This window comes from Suncus etruscus, chromosome 13 (genome assembly GCF_024139225.1).
Source record: "Suncus etruscus isolate mSunEtr1 chromosome 13, mSunEtr1.pri.cur, whole genome shotgun sequence".
Taxonomy (NCBI): Eukaryota; Metazoa; Chordata; class Mammalia; order Eulipotyphla; family Soricidae; genus Suncus; species Suncus etruscus.
In genome coordinates this window covers 76,615,520-76,623,516 of record NC_064860.1, presented here as the reverse complement: position 1 = coordinate 76,623,516, position 7,997 = coordinate 76,615,520, and the positions used below count along the sequence as shown (strand labels likewise).

The following is a 7,997-nucleotide window of genomic DNA, read 5'->3' as shown; positions in this document are numbered from 1 at the left end:
CTTTCTTTCTTTCTTTCTTTCTTTTTCTTTCTTTCTTTCTTTCTTTCTTTCTTTCTTTCTTTCTTTCTTTCTTTTTGCAAAAAAACCCTTGCTTTTATTAATCTTTCAGATTATTTTTTGGATTTCCAGTTCATTAATTTCTGCTCTAAGCCTTATTATTTCCTTCTGTCTGCCTAATTTTGGTTCATTTTGTTCATCATTTTCTAATTTTGTAAGCTGTGTCATTAAGTTATTTATGTAGGTCCTTTCTTCCTTCCTGATGAGTGCTTGCAAAACTATGAATTTTGCTTTGTATCACAAATCTCATTTTGTGTCTTGGTTCTCATTTGTTTCCAAGAATTTTTTTATTTAATATTTGATTTTGTCTCTGAGCCTCTTGTTGTTCAGTAGTGAACTGTTTAATTTCCAGGTGTAAATGTTTTTTCTCTGTGTTTGTAATTCACTTCTAATTTCAGTGCATTATGATCTTAGAATGTACTAATGTGTGAAACTCTTTAAGCCACTTCACTTTCTTAGGAAAATTTTCTGATTTGCTTTATTTATAAGCATAGTAAAAAAAATTAGAAGGTTCTAGAGAGACAAGAATCCTATTTGTGTCATTGCACTCTTTCATTATTATAACTTTAGGACTGAACACACTGCATATATATATATATATATATATATATATATATATATATATATATATATATATATATATCTGCATAAAGCAGATATATGTTCAGTGGGAGAATAAACATACAAAAAATGGGTACACAAATACATAAGACATAGTGTTTTCCTCTAGCTCTTTTGTTCTGTGTAAATCTTATAACCTTTAACCTATCAATAGATAATCAATTAAGAAGTAATCTTGGGAAAAAAATTAAAACCAAAAAGATAGTTCAAATGATAGAAAATATGTCTAGCGTGTGTAAAGCTTCAATGACTGCTTAGCACCACTGTTCCCTTACAGCACCTCATTACAGAACTCAAGTGTAAAGCTTTGATCCCTGCATCACTGAACTAAGTATTGCTGAGAATAACACCTTGGGTCACCTGAGCATCAATGGATAAAGCTACTACAAAAAATATCTGCTACTATGTACTTTTATAAAACAAATAATTTCAACATAATGAATAAAGTATGTTTCAACTATTTTTATATTATTCTAGTATAACCCAGTTTAATATAATTGAGATATTCACAATAATCCTTCAAATAAAGGGAGCAGTTCTCTCCTTGCCTTAACAATAAATTTCATCTACAGTTATCTCTTTCATATAGTGGAAGTTAACTTTTTCAAATCTTGGCTGAAGTATGTTGGCAATGGTGATAATGTTGGTCACATAGGTAACATTTATGAAAGTACTTTGTATAAATTGATTTTAATCTTCATTGACCAACTGTGGATTAGAAACAGTAGCATGCATTTCCAGGCAGAAGCAAAGGATTATTGAAAATGGAGTAACAGTGAATAAGTATACTCATTAATAAATCCCATAATAAGCTAAATAAGGGAACCTTTCAATACATATCAAGGACAGATTCAGCAGATTGACATACTAGGTTGAACTATTATACACTGTTCGTTACATTTTAATAAGCTCTATGTGTCTTACTTTCTATAATAAAATTATACTTGTTATGCTGATTTTAATTTGGTCACAAGACCATATCAACAACAAAAAGTGACTTGAATGCAATCTGACATATACAACCAAACTTTTACATGCTAATTTGTTTTTAGGCTTAATTGCTTAATTTTCTCCTATGTCACAGCATAGATATACTCTTAGAGGAACAGAGTCAAGTATTTCTGTTGTAAGGTACTAAAATTTAAGATTATTTATTTAAAAAATATCAATAATTAACTATCAAAAATTGATTTATAATTAAGAAAAAGAAAACTTAATAGATAAGATACAAGTAGATCTATAAAAATATATAACTGAAGAGCTGAGACAGTATAAACCTTATATGCTGCCAATCCATGTTTGACCTGCAGTACTGTATAATGTTCCCAAGTTCTGCCATGAGTGTTCACTGAGTGCAGAGCTAGAATTAAGCCCTAAAGATAGCTGTGTCTGGCTCCAACCAAAAAATGTGTGTATGTGTGTTTATTGTGTATGTATAAAGAAGAAAGAAAAGGCAGGAAATGCAAAAAGAAAAAGTAAAATCAGGAAAAATAAAACTATAAATACATAGACTTTTTTTTATGGAATGCTTCACGAATTTGCATGTCATCCTTGCACAGGGGCCATGCTAATCTTCTCTGTATCGTTCTAATTTTAGTATATGTGCTGCCGAAGTGAGCATACATTGACTTACTTTTAATAGAATATATATTTATTTTAAAAAGTAAGAAGCAAATGATTAAAACTAGCACCTAATAAGGAAAAGTTATGTGTTTACTAAGAAAAACAAACAAACAAACAAAAAGTACAAAAGATACTCCTACAATGCAGGGAATACCAGAAAAAAAGTTTTTGTTTATGATATTTAATGCTGCTTTATTACCTTTCATTGGAAAGATAATAATTTCAGTGCTTGAGACACTTGCCTTGCATATAGTTGGTCTGGTTCAATTTTCATACACACACACACACACACACACACACACACACACTCTCACACACACACACAGAAATCTATTTAGTAGTAGATTTGGGATGAATTGTAACCTGAAGTACCCAAAATAAAAAGAAACTGAATTTATAGAACATACTTGAACCAGTAAGAAGATAGACTATGTATAAAAGAAGCTCATCCCAATTACACTCAGGGCTAAGTAAGAGAAATAAAATATTTCATAATGACTACATCATGTTTCACTGAGTTCAATGAGAAGATCCCATTATACTTTCACACCCATTCAACTTAACTGCGCTATATTAGAGATGAGAAAACTCAGATCTAGATTAAAGTCACGAAGTTCTGAAGAGACAGAGGTGATTTTGAGTACAGTCAACCTAGCACTATAATCTGTGTCCATTTAGGGACAAGGAAAAGGACATTTTGCTTCGTTGAAAAAGACTCTAGAACATTTTGAGCTAATGTAAATCAATTGAGTAGGAAGAAGACAGCTAAAAATATTAATTTTTTTACTTATTTCTTTTTCTCCCGGTTCTTTTGAGGAACCATGATTTACAATGCTGATGATATTTCCATGAATTCATCATTCTATTCCATCATTCAACATGACTCCTTTCATTTCTTTGGAAAACAAAGACAGAAGATGCTGGTGGCAATTTGGGATTATTCATGGGAGAGGGGACAGAGAGAAAATGACACATGAAAGAATTTGAACACAAACTGAAAACCCAGCAGTGTTACCTTTGGTTGCTTCTCAGGGGTTTCAGGAAGAAATTTATGCCTGCTTACTTATACCAAGCTACACACAATGCGTGCAGTGCCTTCTCAGCCAGACATCACCACCAACTTCCTGTTTTTATCTTAGCTCCTAAGCAACATATGCACAGTGCTAAGGACCCAGTGCTCTGTCTGATTAAATAAGATCTGAAGAGAACTATTTCAATGGCTACACCTACTGGTAAGTCCTGAAGAAATTTCCAGTGCACTAAATATTGTGAAACCTTAAATTAAATTAAAGTACTATCTAGCAATCTAATTTAAAATACTAATAAAACTAGAAAATTAGGCTGTGATGAGGGATCTGGTTTTCAAGATCAACACCTTACCAACAACAGTGGGGGAAATGTGTGATTTCTTGCCTCTTGAGAAACATGAACTCTGTCTGTATTTCCTCTCAGCCTCTGCAACCTCTCTTTGCCACTCCTGTCAATCTAACTAATAACTCCACAGTCAGTAAAGTAAGCTTGTGTCCCCCACAGTGAAATGTTTTCTTCAGTTTCTAATTGGGCCACTTGCACATCAGCACACTGCTTTCACAGGAAAAAAGATGGCTGAGTCTTCCAAGACGGCTTCCACCTTTCCCTTTGCATGTTTTGACATCTCACAGCAGAAGATCACTTGCAAAAAAAAAAAAAAAAAAGCCAAACAAATGTTCTCAACCTGAAAAAAACTTGGATGTTTTCCCTAGTCTCTGTAATCAGCTTATCATTATTGAAGAAGATTGGGGGATGTCTGTAGGGGATAATGAGACTATACTAAATGCATGCTATTCTTCCCTATCTTCTTGGTAAAATAATTAAAACATTCTATTCTTTACTACCAATGATATCAAATATCTTTCCATGACTTGAGTTTTGCATGTTCCCAAAAACCAGAAAAAAAAGATTAAAAAAATGAGCTTCATCTTTTGGTTCTTGTTTAGACAAAAATAATAATATCAAAACACTTTTTTTTTTGACGGGGGAACTGAAGGCTATGCTGATGTGGCCTGAGAAGACTTTATTTTTTGCAAATAATCATATCTGTATATGTTAGGTAGGCTTGTGTGGACTGACATAAAATACCAGAAAAATAGGAAAGTCTTATTTTTAAATATAAGAAATATTGGAACTTGAAAGAAGTAGTAATCTCTTTTTTTTTTTGTAATGCATAATAAGAAACATGTAATTTCCTTACATTCTTCAACATGAGGTGCCAAAAGCAATGTAAAAAAACATATTTATAGGTCTCTTTGTCCAGTTCTAAAATGCATAAATAGAACAACAAAATATAGGACATTTATTATAACTTCTGATCAAGAAATTTTAGTTGATTTTCAATTTTATCACCTGTAGTCTGTTGGGCCATTCAAGAATGTATTATTTCCAGATGCAGAGAAGAGTTGTATCTTAGTATTAGTTGGATTCATTTGACCTCTGCCTAGCAATTTACATATTTTGAGAGGAAAATTTAAAAATGCCTATTTCAATACCAAATAAATCCTTTCCATGGGTATATTACAATTATTAGTATCTAAGCATGACTTCAATGAATCTTATTTAAGAAGTTGTTGGGAATAGCATACTCATTCTGCAATTGGGACATCATCAGACACAAAATATTGTAATCAGGAGCTTCTCTCTATTGGATTGTATTATATTTTTTAATGCAATGCCTACATTTGCCAAAGCTAGATGAGCTAGAGAAGACAGCTCTGCTCTCTTTACAATAACATCCCTAATGTAGATTAATAGTTAAGTAGAAAACCATATTTATCAACAAATAATAAATGAATACTGAGACATTGCTAACTGATATGAAATTGGCAGTTTCTAGCAGGAAAAATGAACTGGGATTTGACTTTTCCTTATGAGGAAATTATTCCTCCAGGGAAACTTCAGTGTCCCTTTCAAGGAAATGAAGAAACATACTGAGGGATGTACATATTGGAGAGCTAATGGACAAAGAAAGGTAATCAAGGGGTGAACAAAGGGAGATAATCCACACAGAATATAGCAGTTATTTACTGTACAGGGCTTTGATATTGTCGAGAAAACAACTTCCAGTGGGAAGATATCAACAAAGAGACTAAAGATTCATGTAGAGATTCCAGGTAGTCTGAACGAGAAATATACCATATTTTGGTACCATAATACACACAGTATTCCCCTCAAAAGTGCATCTTATGAAGCAAATGCCCCCTGAAGTTGAAGCCAGAGTGCAGAGGAGGAAATCTTAATACTATGTGCGTCATGGGGCTGGAGTAGTGGGACAAGTAGTAGGGCATCTACCTTGCATGTGCTAACTTAGGATGGACTACGTTCTATCCCTGGCGTCCTATACAATCCCCTAAACCAGGAGCAATTTCTGAGCACATAGATAGAAGTAACCTCTGAGCATCAACAGGTGTGGCCCCCCGAAGAAAAAACAACAACTATGTGCGTCTTATAGTCAGATGTGTCTTACCAAGCAAAAATTATTGTAAGTAACCAAATTCTCAATTTCTATAAACCACCAGCTTCCTCAAGTGATTTTAATAACATAATTCTTTGATATAGACAACTGACATTTCTCTATCTTTAAGTAAACTGTAAATAAACTATTTTAGACAGTGATTAAAATAAATAAGATTTTGAAAATATATTTATATCATACACTCAACTTCAAGTCAAACCCACTAGCTAAGTTCTCTTAAATCGAAATGTTGACTTATGACTTCCTTTGTTGTAGTACTAGTTCTGGTTGGGAAAATTTCTCCCTCTCTTCAGAATTTTTATCCTCCATCAGAAATATTCAAGGTTAGTTCATGTGATTTCTATGATCAAATAGCTAAAATATTATGTGTATAATATTTCCATGCTTCAAAATATTAGCATTCTGTTATCTGCACATTAAAACTTCAGAATTCTTATGCTTTGCTCCTTAATTTGCTATGAGCCTCTGTTTGTTCTGAATACATCTCTTGATAGTTTCTAAGCCTCTGACGAAAATGAGAATATTAATTCCATAAATAGTCCTTTGGTAATAGACACTCTGAAATGCTCAGTTTTATTTATTAGCAATTCTATCTTCAACATAAGTAGATCCCTTTGTACATATGAAAATTCCATCTGCCTTTGTGCCAGTTTCTGGCAAACACACCATCCTCATTCACTATGATTAACTAAAAATGTATATCAAAATAAATTCTCAATATCATAGACTCTACTAGAAAATCTAATTCATCTTTGAGTTTTACTAATACTGTAAATTTTGTTTTTAACTGATGATGCCATCCTGTGGGGAATTTTGGTAATACTGAGCTATTGCTTATTCCTCTCAGGTCATCTTTTTGGTATTTAGCAATATATAAATATTCACATAGGACTGAGATTTTTAGCTCGACTAAAATTCAGAAGAGTTGCTACCAAAACGTTTAACCAGCATTGCCTATAGTAACCTAAATCAATTTTTTTAAAACTTCTACAAACTCAGTAAAATACTTGTTCAAAAAGTAATGTTATGGGCCCGGAGAAATAGCACAGCGGCGTTTGCCTTGCAAGCAGCCGATCCAGGACCAAAGGTGGTTGGTTCGAATCCCGGTGTCCCATATGGCTCCCCGTGCCTGCCAGAAGCTATTTCTAGCAGACAAAAAAAAAAAGTACTGTTATGTCCTGCTACCAATATAAAATTGCATCATGTCTTCACAACGTTTTCTGAGAAGTCTGCATGGCTATTGCTCTCCTTCAAACAGAAGAAAGGGAAAAATATGTGGTTTTATATCTCAGTGAGGTGAGAACTCTATTCTGCTTTATAACTGAGCTTATTGCCCATCTCACCAAATGAATCAACCTGATTAGCTGTCGAGTACAGACTGCTGAGAGCCCACCAAGGAGCGGTCACCTTTACACTTAACAGCACAGGAAAATTACAATTAAAAAAAAAAAAAACATTTAGTCACTTACTCTAAAATAGCAAATCCAGTCATTGTCATGAGTGTTGCTTAACACAATTTCATGCCCTCTCAGCCTTGCTAGGCTGCATTTTCTCCTGGCTGTTTTGGCGGAGGGAAGGGAAAATGATTAAAACTGGCAGCCTCACCCTAGGCAGCTCTAAGCCCCTTAAAAGCACAGAAGTTTGTGTCTAGAAGTGCCACCAAATGAGGTGACACACCAGTAGTTACCCTTTAGAATAGCTAGCCATATTTGTTCAACAACATTTACACCAGAAAATTCAGATAAGCTAAATTATGCTCGGATCCTAAGATTATCCTCATCCATGTTACAAGTGTAGCATTCTAATGAAACGATTCTATGAAACTGCTAGGTTCTGAGTGGGTTCTTGAGATATTGCAAGTAAAATCAGCACACATAATATAGATATTGTGAAGGGACTTATTTTACAGTTTTAAAATGGTAGCCTGTGGTCCCCTAATCTTCTATGCCCAGACCCCTAATAGTTTTCTTACTGGGTTTGCCTCTTGGTAGTCCCGTGCACTGTCTTACTTTGTCCCTGAGAGTCTTTTACAGGTTTTGTCCCTGAGGCTCATGAATCCATCTAGTATTGTCTGCTGTCCCCCAGGTCTGAGTGATGCTTCTTTGTAGTGTTTTTCAGGGGCGCCACCACTTGCCTCTCAAGGTTCATTGCTCTTTGCTCCGTCTGCTTTACTTTGTTCTCTGGCCAC

The 7,997-nt window shown here is 34.0% G+C and overlaps 1 non-coding gene across 1 annotated transcript; it reads right to left on the bottom strand.

Annotated features, from left to right (window-relative positions):
- Positions 1–2,192: 2,192 nt before the first annotated feature.
- On the bottom strand, positions 2,193–2,299 carry LOC126026771 (U6 spliceosomal RNA). The gene has a single exon (XR_007501991.1). It is a non-coding gene; the product is annotated as a U6 spliceosomal RNA (small nuclear RNA).
- Between the last annotated feature and the right edge of the window lie 5,698 nt (positions 2,300–7,997).